This window comes from Lycorma delicatula, chromosome 12, assembly GCF_047948215.1.
Source record: "Lycorma delicatula isolate Av1 chromosome 12, ASM4794821v1, whole genome shotgun sequence".
NCBI lineage: Eukaryota > Metazoa > Arthropoda > Insecta > Hemiptera > Fulgoridae > Lycorma > Lycorma delicatula.
Window position 1 is genome coordinate 68,543,434 of NC_134466.1, and position 15,571 is coordinate 68,559,004.

Below are 15,571 nucleotides of genomic sequence, written 5' to 3' on the forward strand. Positions count from 1 at the left end.
ATCCAATTTCTGTTTGTTTTGCTTATATATTATTATAATTAAATCATATCCAGTAAACCTTTGCGTACACGAGTAAACAAAGCACTAGTAATTATACTTTATTTTGTTATTTATACCGTTAAAATTTAAAAAAAAAGTTATTACAAATTTATTACATATTTTAAGGACTCAGACGTCGGTCCTAATCCATAAATTTTTAATTATTATTAACAAATACTTGGCGTTTATAGACCTAGAAAAGGCATTCGACAACGTAGACTGGAATAAAATGTTCAGCATTTAAAAAAAATTAGGGTTCAAATACAGAGATAGAAGAACAATTGCTAACATGTACAGGAACCAAACGGCAACAGTAACAATTGAAGTACATAAGAAAGAAGCCGTAATAAGAAAAGGAGTCCGACAAGGGTGTTCCCTATCCCCGTTACTTTTTAATCTTTACATGGAACTAGCGGTTAATGATGTTAAAGAACAATTTAGATTCGGAGTAACAGTACAAGGTGAAAATATAAAGATGCTACGATTTGCTGATGATGTAGTAATTCTAGGCGAGAGTAAAAGGGATTTAGAAGAAACAATGAACGGCATAGATGAAGTCCTACGCAAGAACTATCGCGTGAAAATAAACAAGAACAAAACAAAAGTAATGAAATGTAGTAGAAATAACGAAGATGGACCGCTGAATGTGAAAATAGGAGGAGAAAAGATTATGGAGGTAGAAGAATTTTGTTATTTGGGAAGTAGAATTACTAAAGATGGACGAAGCATGAGCGATATAAAATGCCGAATAGCACAAGCTAAACGAGCCTTCAGTAAGAGATATAATTTGTTTACATCAAAAATTAATTTAAATGTCAGGAAAAGATTTTTGAAAGTGTATGTTTGGAGTGTCGCTTTATATGAAAGTGAAACTTGGACGATCGGAGTATCTGAGAAGAAAAGGTTAGAAGCTTTTGAAATGCGATGCTATAGGAAAATGTTAAAAATCAGACGAGTGGATAAAGTGACAAATGAAGAGGTGTTGCGGAAAATAGATGAAGAAAGAAGCATTTGAAAAAATATAGTTAAAAGAAGAGACAGACTTATAGGCCACATATTAAGGCATCCTGGAATAGTCGCTTTAATATTGGAAGGACAGGTAGAAGGGAAAAATTGTGTAGGCAGGCCACGTTTGGAATATGTAAAACAAATTGTTAGGGATGTAGGATGTAGAGGGTATACTGAAATGAAACGACTAGCACTAGGTAGGGAATCTTGGAGAGCTGCATCAAACCAGTCAAATGACTGAAGACAAAAAAAAAGACCGATATATCGCCACTTTTTATTTTTAAGTAAGGACTACATTTGACTACAAGTAAGGACAAGTAAGTAAGGACTACAAGTAACTACATTTGAAGTTTCTCAGAATATTTCAGGATACTCTGCATAATTTATATATTAACGAAGTATTATCGAATCGCAGAATTAATTTTCCCATTATTTAAAATATTAGTACTAATTATACAACGTTTACTTTTCCGGGCATAGATCTATTGCTGCAGCAAATAATTATAAACGGTAAATAATATAAAGATCGACAAAATTTTGGTTAACGAGTCTTTGTAAATTACGATTTTTCAATAAACGGGAGGATTCCGTTGCTAAATACCACGTAGCCAACCATCTTTCACCACTCGTATTACCTCTGATGATTTTCTTAATTCTATTAAACATACTCTTTGAGGAAGGTGGCAAGGTAAAGCTACAGAAGGAAGGTGGAAGGACTGCTACGATAAATAATAAACACCGATACATCAAGGATACTGAGCTGTCATGGAGTTTCTCATAAAGGAATAACCGTCGAGAGTAAGTTATTACTTACGGTTTACAAATACAGCATACTCATCTTACATATGGACACTTACTAAATCAGACCGATGTACCCGGTTGTGTTCGCTGCGACTGCTGCCTAACGATTCACCACTAACTTATGGACGTGTGTGTTATGCGGGATTACATTGTAAATTTAAACTAGGAACTACCAAGATATTCTACACCCTGTAGAATTTTACCCATTTTAGCAAATTTTTCCTACCGATTTTAGCAAATATATGACAAGTGAGCGTTTGGGACACGCGAGTCAATGTTGTACGGCACCACGCTTAGTCCGCTCGTGCTGTTAGGTAAGCTCTAGGAACTATGCTAGGATACTGGTCGCTAAACTGTTCGAGGCTCAATTGCCATTTGTAGCACAGACATTCGGTCTTATGCTTTAGGGTGACCGAATGGGGTGGTGGCGGGAGAAATGTCAAGCAAACCAAATCCAAGCTATTCTAGGAAACAATACGATGATGCTATCGAATACCTTGTTTCGGTGCATCTGTATTTGACCATTTAATAATTATTGAAATATGTTTTTTTTTGTGATATTATATTATGTTTGTTCCGAGCATAATAAAGTGAAGCGTTTTTCGCTCTCAAAAAAAAAAAAAGTTTTTTTTGTTTCTTAATTAGCCTCCGGTAACTACCGTTTAGATAATACTTCAGAGGATGATATGTATGAGTGTAAATGAAGTGTTAGTCTTGTACATTCCCAGTTCGACCATTCCTGAGATGTGTGGTTAATTGAAACCCAACCACCAAAGAACACCGGTATCCACGATCTAGTATTCAAATCCATGTAAAAATATCTGGCTTTACTAGGACTTGAACGCTGTAACTCTCGACTTCCAAATCAGCTGATTTGGGAAGACGCGTTAACCACTAGACCAACCCGGTGGGTTATTAACGTCCTAAAAATTTCAATACGACCTTTTCACCGGTGTCGAGCGAAATCTTTCACTAGCCGTAACTCGCAAGCCAAGCATTTTAGGACATGTGTTTATAAATATAAACTTTTTTACGTGTTTTATATTAGTAGATTAGGTTATGAAACTCCCAGGAGAACTTCATGATACACTCTGTGTATTATGTTACATTTATAACATCGCGTGTTATTTGATCTATTGTTTTATTTGTGTATGTTTTATTGAGGGAATTCATTAGAAACCGTCATCAGTCGCTAAATTTAATTGTATTTACTTATGTTTTCTTCTTGGAACCATAAGTAAATAAACGAATTGATATAAAAAAAAAATCTTATGCGGACACTACATGACTTCCTTGTACGCCTATTAAATTATATACATATGCACGTTTTTAAAAGTAGATAAAATTTTATTTCATTAATAACTTGTGATATTTTTTCTATTTTTTTTTTTTTTTTTATTATTATTTATCGTAAAGACGTTTTTACAATCAGAGGTTAATAATTATTAATAAATCAATATATTTAAAATAATAAAAAAATAATGTTAAAAAAAGGAAATTAAGTCGGATTCGAACCGATGTGCTCTTCTTGTAAGATTCAAATATTTCATTAATTAAAATTTCATTTGACTATAACTTTGGAACCGATGAAAATAAGTACCACTTATGATTTATCATTGAAAAGCTCTCAATGAGTGCTTATTACTACAGTTAAGAAAAAGTCCAAAAAATCAAATCTTTAGGATTTTGGGCTCTTTTGGAAATTTTTGGTTCAATCGATTGCAATGAAAATGGGAGGTGCACAACTAGATGTTACGACAGTCCTAAATACAAAATTTCAACATCCTACGGCTAATCGTTTTTGATTTATGCTAGATAAATACGTACGTACAAACGTCACACCGAAACTAGTGAAAATAGATTCCGGATGGTCAAAATAAATATTTCTGTTGAAATATGAAAACAAAAATTTTTCGCGATTACAATACTGTCAACAGCGAAGACTGGAAAGTTATTCCACCCTATGCTGGTTTTTTTTTTTTTTGTAATTCTGATTACGAGTAATAAGGAAATAGTTAATTAAATAAATAAACAATAATTTAGACTAGTGGGAGCAGGATTATTATATCATAAAATTGGAAAATTCAGGAATATCAAAGTTATATGTTTCTTTAAAAAAAAAAGAAAAAAGTACTCTGATATTTTTTAGACGCATGTATTTACATTACGATGTAATTCATGAAGTACATTGTCGGCACGGGACAAGCCTTAAATGAAATTCTGAATGAATGGTTTTTTTTTACATGAACTAAATGATAAATACGTGTAGTATAAAAAAAGAAATTGTTTTTTTTTTAATAAAAAAATAATAATAAATATAAAGCAGATGTGAAATTGTCCCGTTGTTTCTGGTTGTCGTTATTTCCGGTGTAAATAGTTTTTCCATCGTAGTTTATATGTATAGGACTAATGGTACTTTTTAATTATACAATAAAATGAAAGGACATTTCATTTTTTCTCTCTCTCTGTCTCACTCACTCTCTGTCGCTTCTGTTTCTCTTTATTTTACTGTCGTACCCCCTTTCCTGATTTTGATAGTGTTTAATGATGGTAGTGTGCTAATAATAGGCACACGCCGCTAAGCACACCTTTGTTTACTATCTTCGTCCTTTTTTTCTCCTACTTTAAACGTTTCCGTTTCTTGTTGTCCATTCCTTTATCGCCTGGCCTACGTCTTACGTCTTCACCCGGACGTGTAATTTCGTTCATACCGTATACTGTACGGTCGTGTGTTAAATGACCATTACCGCTAAATAAAGGATTACAAATGACGTGACGATGGTTAAACGCTTTGTAATGTTATATTAAATTGCGGCTTACGACATCCAACAACAGTACTAGGTCTACATATAACGTTTTGTTTCCGTTCGTTGACTATTTTATTACGCACGTGAATTTGCAGTAGGTCATTTTAGCGCACGTTTCATGTATTTTATTTTCAATATATGTTTTTGTTTTTATTATTACTAGAAAAAGCTTTCTAGTATACATTTGTTATATAACATTAATTATTCGTGTTTTTATGGTAATATCATTATAAATCCAAAAAAGTATTTTTTCTCCTATAATTATCTCGCAAGCAATAGTTTAACAACAAAGAACTTTCTTCTTTTACAGCTATCCGTCATTTACTATGACACTTACTTTTATGTTATTGGAAGATCCGTTTCCAACTCCCGATTTACTACCCCACTTTCAACTTGACATAAATTTCATTTATGTTGCATTCCGATTGTTGTTTGTATAAAAATTTCATACTTTTTTTTTTTTACTTTTAAGTCCGCAAAGGACCATTTTAGTCAAAATAATTGAAGTCTTTTTTGCCGATCTTTTGGCCTTTAAGTTCTTAGGTTTCACTTTCTCCCAATATTTAGCTATTCTTAATGATCTTGCTTTACTATCCTCTTCTGAATAAATCCTTTTTGTATAATTAAAAGTTCTTACTTTAAAGTCGGTATTCGGATATTTAATAACAAATTTTTATTTTTTAGATTTATTAAGTAAATCTTCGTAAATCAAATTTAATTCTTGCATATCTTCTTTAATTTCTTTGATCCATAACGGCGGATTTTTTAAAGACCAAAATCGATCGATAATTGTCTTAGTAATCCTATCCTGCGGTAATCTTAACAAGTGTGCGCATAATGAAATTCGCTTCTTTTTCATAGTATCGATTAAGGATTCCAAGTTTTCGTACAGAAATTTATTAGGCGATAATCTGTACTGATTTTCTTGTTTATATTTTTTGTTTATTTTCCACTTAAGAATCCTGCGTTCAACTTTAAGCAAAGGTTCAGTCCTATTTTTCTGATTTAATCTAAATAAAGTCTCGCTCACGTAACTAATTACTGGTTTAACCACAGTTTTGTAATGTCTAATTTTAGTGTTAATCTAAAGCGATTGTTTGTTGTAAGTATTTTTGTTTTCTTGTAGCACTTTAAATAATTTATTAAGTCTTTCGTTCCGATTTTGTGTTTCGTTACGATTACAAGTAATGATCTCTCCAAGATATTTAATTTTTTCTACAAGTTCTACTTTGTTTCCGTTAATATTCACAGAATTAATAACTAAAGGATCTATAGCCATCGTTTTAGTCTTTTTGTAAGAAATTTTAAGTCTAATTTTATTCGCAAGTTCTTCTATGCTTATTATTTGTATTCTGGCTTCTGCGATACTATTAGCTAATAAAGCTAGGTCGTCGGCAAATCCTAGGCGATTTAAATTTAAGTTATCTCTTTTGTATCCTATGTGAATATTTTTGGATTAATTTTAAACCGTTCGCGCATCAGAAATTCTAGTGCACAATTAAATAATAAAGGTGAAAGTCCGTCGGCTTGTCTCAGTCCGGATTTTATGTAAAAAGGTTCCGAAAATTCGCCACGAAACTTCATTTTAGATTTTGTATTTGTCATTGGTAAACCGATCATATTTACCAATTTAGGATCCGTTCCGATATTTCTCAGAATCGTACACTTTTTGAAATCAATAAAAGAAATAATCATCTGTTTTTGCCTTCTATTATAAATATCTATAAGTAATTTGAAAGTAATAATTGTAATAATAAGTCATAAGTAATTTCATGCATTTATTAATTAAATGTAAATTTAAATAAAAATAGTTAACTTTTTACGTACAGTCCGTTGTATATTTTAATTTAAATTAAAATTTATTTATAAATAATATCAGTTAATAACTAGAAAGAATTTTTTTTTAAATCTAGGAACGGAAAGCATTCCACAATATTGAAAAAACGCTTTAACATATCCCCTCATTAATTTACATTAATCTAAAATAAATTTTACCGAAAAATTAAAAATCCAAAATTATTTAACAATTTTTATCGATTTTAAGAAAACCTACGAATCTATTCACAGGGAATCTTTACTTAAAATCCTTGAAGAATTTAAAATATATCTAAATAAACTTATATAAGAAACATTAAAAAACGCAAATTCAAAAGAAAAATTCTTAGGAAAACTTTCAAAAACGTTGGAAATTAAAACTGGAATAAGGCAAGGAAGATGGACTGTCACCGAGTCTCTTTAATTGTGCCCTTGAAAAAAATTATAAGAGAATGGGAGAAAGAACTTAAAAAGTTAAATAATATACATGAAAACATAAAAAAAAGACGCTAAAACTAAATTCAAAAATACAAAGATTCTTTGGACTTCGCAGAGGATATTCCAATTTTTGCAGGAGATATAGACGAGGCTAAAATCAAAATTGAAAATCTAAGCGAATACGCAAGCAAAATTGGTCTTCAAATTTCTTATGAAAAAACTAACCGGTTTTCTGAAAACGAAGAGAACAGAACTCAAACCCTTAAAGTTTCCTACGACCAAGAAATAAGTAGTTTAAAGATTTAAACATATGAGAGAGATCATAACATCAAACGTAATGGGATGAAGAATAGAGTACAAAAAATGGAAACTGTCTATTGTCTCAAGAAGAAAATTTACAATAAAAAAGGTGACAACATAATTCTAGGACTTTTCAGTCACGCGATTTTTTTCTGTTGCACGGCTTACACAAATAACTTAATTTAAAATATTTATCATTTTATTCAAGTACAATAGTTTTTGTTTATTTAATTCAATGATTCTAACTAAGGCGCGTGCGAATACCGTACTAGCGGTACTAGCGGCCACTTTAAATATTATTAATTTATTTAATTCTACCGCTCACCTGTGACGTCACAGCATAGCGGACGACTACAGCAGTCGCTGAGTGGGATGTGGGGTTCTGTAAGGCGGTGGGTGTCTGGGTTAAGACCCCGCTTTGATGGAGAACCAATTTGTGGATCCAACGCTAATAGAGAAACTGAAACGAAAAATACCCGCTGTACTGTCTTCTACTTTTTTTTTTTTTTTGTCTTCAGTCATTTGACTGGTTTGATGCAGCTCTCCAAGATTCCCTATCTAGTGCTAGTCGTTTCATTTCAGTATACCCTCTACATCCTACATCCCTAACAATTTGTTTTACATATTACAAACGTGGCCTGCCTACACAATTTTTCCCTTCTACCTGTCCTTCCAAAATTAAAGCGACTATTCCAGGATGCCTTAGTATGTGGCCTACAAATCTGTCTCTTCTTTTAACTATATTTTTCCAAACGCTTCTTTCTTCATCTATTTGCCGCAATACCTCTTCATTTGTCACTTTATCCACCCGTCTGATTTTTAACATTCTCCTATAGCACCGCATTTCAAAAGCTTCTAATCTTTTCTTCTCAGATACTCCGATCGTCCAAGTTTCACTTCCATATAAAGCGACGCTCCAGACATACACTTTCAAAAATCTTTTCCTGACATTAAAATTAATTTTTGATGTAAACAACTTATATTTCTTACTGAAGGCTCGTTTAGCTTGTGCTATTCGGCATTTTATATCGCTCCTGCTTTCGTCCATCTTTAGTAATTCTACTTCCCAAATAACTGTCTTCTACAAACGTTTCAAAATTATTACAATTTTTTGGAGTGGAGGTGCAATTTAGGAAAAATATTTACACAAAAAAAATTTTTTTTTTATAATTGTTCGCAAAAATATTTTTACAAAAATGCAACGAAAATCACCGTTTGTAAAGCCTTCTATAAATCTTCAAGATTAAAACCATTTTTACGGGTGAAGGTAAAATTTATAAAAAAATACTTTAGGTACGAAACTGAACGTAAAAAGGTTGGTAGAAAGCTTGCGATGATCAATTACGGTTTTATCTGCAAGTTAATTGAAAAAACGAAAGGGAATGGAACGTAGTTGATGGCTTTCTTAGATTGTTAGCCCTGCAAAGAATGACTGAGGTTTGATGCTGTTATAGGTATATAGATAGAATAGCAACCCATAGGCCCGCCTGGATGCTTACTTCGTCAAGATAGACGTTTTGGCATCGAGCCCCAATTACCTGAGATATTTTTAAGATAAGAATGGATGTGTAGAGAACTCTTCGATGGATCTGCGGTGTGGGAGGGTGTAGGTTTTCGGGATATTGCTCCCGAAAGCGGATCAGAGCAGAGAGATATATGTGTTTTCATTAGAGTCTTATTAAATCTGTGAATCTGTTTATTGATTTTTATGTAAATCAAGAGGATTTTAAGTAAATTGAATAGTAGGACAAACATGTCATTGTTGCGATCAACATTTGTTTTGTTGGTATGAGGATAGTATTTTTGGTGTTTAAAGACTCGATCAAGTAACGATCTTGGTACGCAGTTTAATTTAAGTTAGATGTAGGAAGAGTTATTGGGTGAAACCTTCGGTGTTAGAGAAAGACGTGGGGATCGCGCTTCCGCGAATCGGTTAATTTAATAGTTGAGAATTGTATATTTTTTTAGGTGGTCGTGGTTGGAAGAGACTGTTCGAAGTCAATGGTAAGTTGTGTAAATACACGTACGGAATTGTCTACTGAGGCATTTGCATCGGTGGTATCCTGACAAATGATAACTGTGTTATGTTATCAAGTTTAAAGGATCTAAAAGATGACCTCCGGTAATGCCCATCAGGGCTAAGGTGTGACGCCCGTGATCCTCACAAGGCGGGTGTCTTCCCTTACGGGGATCAGTCTGTGATCATGGATACCATGATTTTTTTATAGACCAGAACCATGATCGTTTTTAAAAAATCTTCTAACCATACCCCGCTTTTGTAGTTTGTATTATTTCACTACCTCTTACAATCATTATTTACGAAAAAAAAACTTATATCACTTCTTTCGATCTCCATATTTTTTCAATTTTTTATATCTTTTTCCTCGTTTGTAGAACTTCGGATTTTGATATTGTTTCTCTTTCTTCAGCCTTTTTTTTAATAATTAGTCATAAAATCGGCTCTTACATGTGAATAAAAAGAGATATAAAATAATCCAGAAGAATCGAACCTTCGAATCTCATGTTTTATTAACTCTTTTAAGACTTCGGCCACCATAAATGTTCATTGGAAAAATTTTTACCGTATAAGATAGTGTAATAAAATATCGTTCGGGTAGCCTAGATAATTGAAAACCGCAATTTAGTGATTTATTAATGACTTAAATGTATGACCTTTCAGATTTTAAGAATTTTTCGTTACAAGAAACCTAGCATTTTACAAAATAATTTATTTTATACGTATCTCCATTACCTTTAACAATCTGTCCACCCTTTAGGACCAGATTAATGAGATTTTACTGCAGTTAAAAATTGATAACTCAAGCAAAGCAGGGTAATTTAACTTATATAATAATAATAATAATAATAAGGAAAAGACGGCTCGATAGTGTAGCGTTAGCTCTGTTGCTAAAGATATACGTCTAGTTTAAAAGTGGTGGTGTGTGTTCGTGGTGGAGAAAGAAATTTTGTATTAATTGACTTGCGCAGAAGAGTGTGGGGGAGAGTAGTGTGTGCGGTTCAAAGAAGGAACGAAGCAACAGAGCGTAGCGGAGGGGGTTATATGGCGCCGAGAGGTAAGCACATTGCCGTGTTTTCTTTAATGGAAAGACGGCCTCATTAGCGCCTCTTAATTGCTTGTGGTTTATTGCAGTCCACTGCCGACACATGGATGTATCTTCTTCTTTTACTAATTTTTTCTTCTCTTTTTTTAATCCTGTCCCATTAGAAACGGGCATGCGTCGTCGCTCACCTTATATATTTGGTTAATTCTGATTTTTTTTTTCTTTTTAGACTAAATTACTTCTTAAATACCACATGATTAATGACTACGTTGACATTATTATTATTTTTACTATTACTATTATTATTATTATTGTAAGAAAACCTACCAAAATGAATACCTCTAATGAACAGAAATCTTCTAAAAACGGGTAATAATTTTATACACGTTGTGCGAGACAAAAAACATTATATAAATTAGTTCGTACTCTTTTTCTGTAGAATAATTGAATATGAAATTCCAGAGGATATTTTATGATATATATTACTCCTATTTATATGGGTGGGAGATCAGTAGGTTTAGATTAATATAAATAATCGGGGGTTGACGATATCAAATTAAAAGCGCATCTTTTTTTTATATTGTTGGCATATTTATAAGTATTTTTTTTTTTGTTTTACCTTATCATGCTTCGAAATAAAACTGTAGATAATTACACAATAAGAAATCAATTATAATTAAGTAATAATGACAGAAAAATTAAATATATTACGAATGTCTACAAGATAATTTAATTTTCGTTAAAATTATTTAGACTGTTCTTAGTAGTTTCTCCAATAGTTGAACTTATGAATTAATTACCAGATTAAAAAATAAAAATCATCGAAATTGATGCTTGTAGTTAAACGTGAGCAGTTTTTCTAATTTAGTGTCCCTTTTTTTCTTTGATTAATTTACTGCTCTCAATACACTTTTTTCATTTTTTATTGTATATAGTCTCTCCCGTAAGCAAGAGAACAAATAATATATTACTCGTATATGTAATTATATACTCTGTCTTTCATTGAAGCCTTACTTTTTTTTCTCTTCTTTTGTCCTCTTCTGATTCTAGTAAAGGATGCATGGAAATTATATATATATATTTGTCTTCAGTCATTTTACTGGCTTGATTCAGCTGTCCAAGATTCCCTTTTTAGTGCCAATCATTTCATTTCGGTATACCCCCTACATCCTACATCCCTAACAATTTGTTTTACATATTCTAAACGTTGTCTGCCTGCACACTTTTTTCCTTCTACCTGTCCTCCAATATTAAAGCGACTATTCCAGGATGCCTTAATATGTGGCCTATAAGTCTGTCTCTTTTTTTAACTATATTTTTCCAAATGCTTCTTTCTTCATTGATTTGCCGCAACACCTCTTCATTTGTCACTTTATCCACCCATCCGATTTTTAATATTCTCCTATAGTACCGCATTTCAAAAGCTTCTAATATTTTCTTCTCAGGTACTCCGATCGTCCAAGTTTCATTTCCATATAAAGCTACGCTCCAAACATACACTTTTAAAAATCTTTTCCTGACGTTTAAATTAATTTTTGATGTAAACGAATTATATTTATGTCTGTAAGTTGGTTTCGCCTGTGCTATTCGCCATTTTCTATCGCTCCTGCTTCGTCCATCTTTAGTAATTCTATTTCCCAAATAATCAATCTTCGTTATTTCTACTACATTTCATTACTTTCGTTTTGTTCTTGTTTATTTTCACGCGGTAGTTCTTGCGTAGGAGTTCATCCATGCCGTTCATTGTTTCTTTTAAATCTTTTTTCTCTCAGCTAGAATTACTATATCATCAGCTAATCGTAGCATCTTTATCTGTTCATCTTGTACTGTTACTCCGGATCTAAATTGTTCTTTAACATCATTAACTGCTAGTTTTATGTAAAGATTAAAAAATAACGGGGATAGGGAACATCCTTCTCGGACTCCCTTTCTTATTACGGCTTCATTCTTATGTTTTTCAATTATTACTTTTGCTGTTTGGTTCGTGTAAATGTTTGTATATATTTATATACATACAGAGCGATTTAGAAAGAATGTAACTAATCTAAAAAACATGTTCTACTGTTGAAAATAAAGAAAAAAGTTCATATAAACATAGATTTGGGAACCCTTCGTTAGCGAGTATCGGATGGCGAAAGATTTCACCCGATTTCTGCGCCTTCGGTAAAATTAAGCTAGATGGTAATTCTTGCAACCCAAATTAAGGAATAAGCTTAGTCCTTTTGTATGGAATCTGACTTGAAAAATTGAAAAAAATATATATATTTCCCAGAACTGTGTTTTTAGTAATTTTTGAGAAATTTTGGGAAAAGACAAAAGATTGAGCACGTAACACAATATTTTTTGTTTGGCGTAAAATAACTTTATTAGATAGGTAATAAAAGCAAAAAGGTTTTAAAAAAAGATTTGTAGAGAATTTGATTCCGAGTAAAATGGTAAGAATAAAATCTACAAAAATTAAATCTAAATACAAACATAAGAATTTTGATTTTTTTAAAAACAAAACATCTAATATGTCACACCACGGACACAGACCCTAATCGCCAGGTCGAAACGAGCCAATCCATCTTCAAAAGCACCATGGCCCGAAAGAAATTGCGTTTATATACTTGTAAGAAGAGGTCCAAGAGGCGCCCGCAGTCTCTTCACATCGGGAATAAAACCATGTGTGTAACACCCATCAGCCGTTTCATCCCACCTAGTCTCCCACAATTGATATACATCATTGGTAATCTCTGTAAATTTATCAAAAGTTAGTTGACCCGACTGCTTTGCGAAATAGCGTTGTTGATGCTGAATCGCAACAACATCAATTGGCTTTATTTTACTAATCACTAGGACAGCGTCACGAGAAATTGTACGGTAACTACCTGTTACCGTTAACAACAAAAGGCGCTGAGCCTTCAACTGAATGTCTCTATAAGTTTTAAATAGCCCATCTGTCCAAACAGGTGCGGAGTACAACATAATTGCCTCACACACACACCCTTATAGAGGATACTAATAGTCTTAAAATTCAGATCCCTAGACGGATTAACCACACGTCGAATGCCAAAGAAGGCATTACTGGCTTTCTTTGTGACGTACTGTAAATGCACCTTAAAACAGAAATTTTCGTCAAGGAGCATCCCGAGGTACTTTTAAACCTGAACATATCGAATTCGATATGACATTGAAAGATAGATTCACCGCGTCATAATCAAACGGCCCTTCAGCAGCATCATCTTGGTTTTATCCGGGCTGAATGCCATCGTATGTTGAAGGCTCTAAAGTTCATGATGTATCCTGCATGCCCGAGAGGCGCAGAGTCTAACCTCATTCCGTGAACATCCTTTGACCAGTGGCAGCCCGTCATCGACGTAAGCGACAACGCGACAGCCGCCAGACAACCTCAGCCTATCAAAGAATTAAACTCCACAACCCACAATAAGGAGCCCAGTACACTGCCTCGGAGCAACCCTTAGATTGTGTCTACTTCGCTTCGTGGCCACCATCCCGAAGTAGAACGTCTCGATGGAGGAAAGCAGCTATGCATTACCTGCATTACATGTTTGGTACACCCACGTCTCTGTAATTGAAATAAAGCAGAAGGCCACCAGGAAAATCCCCAAGACATACCCAGAACTACTACTATTCTTGACAACGGTTAAAACTATTAAAATACCATCTTTAGTTCCCTTACCAGGGGTATATGATCCTTCCCAAAGCCATACTGATCCTCCATAAATAACCGTTGCGATGTCAACCTCTCATTAATACGCAGATACCATCTCGAAGACGTTAACAACAACCGGCAATAACGTAAGAGGCTGAAATGAGGAACTAACAGCAGGATCCTTGCCACCACCCTTTAACAACAATTTATCTACCTCCTTTTTCCAAAAAATTGGAAAATAGCCCGCGAATAATATTTTGTTAAATACTTTAGTGAATATTTCCACACTAACGTTCACTGAACGAACAAGGAGCTCCGCCGTTATTCCATCAAAGCCAAGAGCTTTACCTCTGTCAAAGGTGTAAATTATCTGGCGCACCTCCGCCACAACTTCTGAAGACAAAATATCCACACGATGACAAGTAACATCGTTTCTAACAGGACGGTGATAAGAGTTTCTACGGCTAAATCATCGTCCGGCAAAAGATCATCTAACAAAGTTCGTTGGATCTCAGTTTTATCAGAGATCACTCTTTGCCTGGTTTAGAGAACAGACAGAAGATCCTTCTTTTGTTTACACCCTAGCACTCGGTAAACAACATCCTACTGTTCTTTGTTACCTTGTTCCTGAACAAAGGAATGCCAAGCCTCACGTTTGGCCTGCCTTACCTTGTAATAATAACAACATCTGTGCTCCCTATAGCACTAAGCCAAATCTGCTCACCGCTTGGGGTCATTGTTTGAAAAGACCTCCGTAAACGGAGAACAGATGACTTCAGCTTAGTAAATTCCCACGTCTACCAAGAGGCCACCTTCTCCCCAGCCGAACTGCGGGGAATGGAACGCTCAGCGGCATCAATGAAAGCCGCCAATAACCGACTTGCCACATCCTCAAAATCAAGACCATCCAGACCTCTGTCTATCAGATCAGACACGGAGCCTGGCCGAAAGAAATGCGACAAACCTTCAGTAATTGGCTTTCCTATGCAGAAAAGTTTTAGAAGAACCGAAAAGGAGCTGAATTTGATGAAGTCGATAACAAAGAGGATGTTATCTGTGTTATCTCTACTTAACTGTAGAGACGTATCGTAGAAAGGAAAGAAAAGGAAGAGGAACAAACGAAGGAGCGGTTAATGAGCGAAGAAGCTAGATACTCAGGACTAAGAAAAATAAAAGATACTAGTTAAAATTTTATCGAAAGAAGATTCACAGTAGAAAAAATATCCAGTTTCACATCGCCCTCCGTTACACGATTCGTCATCTTCATTTTATGTTTATTTATTTTCAAACGGAATTTCTCTCCTCCTAATTAATTCATGTCTTCATAATTCTTACACATCATTTTTTTCATTTCTGTCAAAAAGAAAAATGCCATCAAAAGTGCCTTAACGCTTTTATTTTCTCTTCCTGCATGGTTTATTCAAAATCGCTAATCGATAATAGACAAATCGGTTTTAATCGATTTTAATCGACCAGTTCCGTAATTCAATTTACATAAATGTATAGGTGTTACGGAAGGTGATGGTCATACTTAAGGGTATGATTGAGGACAGAAAAAAAAGATTAATATGAAAAAATACCCCATACCGCTTCATTTTCTTTCTATCTGCCGTTTCATGGTTTTTCAATAAAAATGTATACCTTAA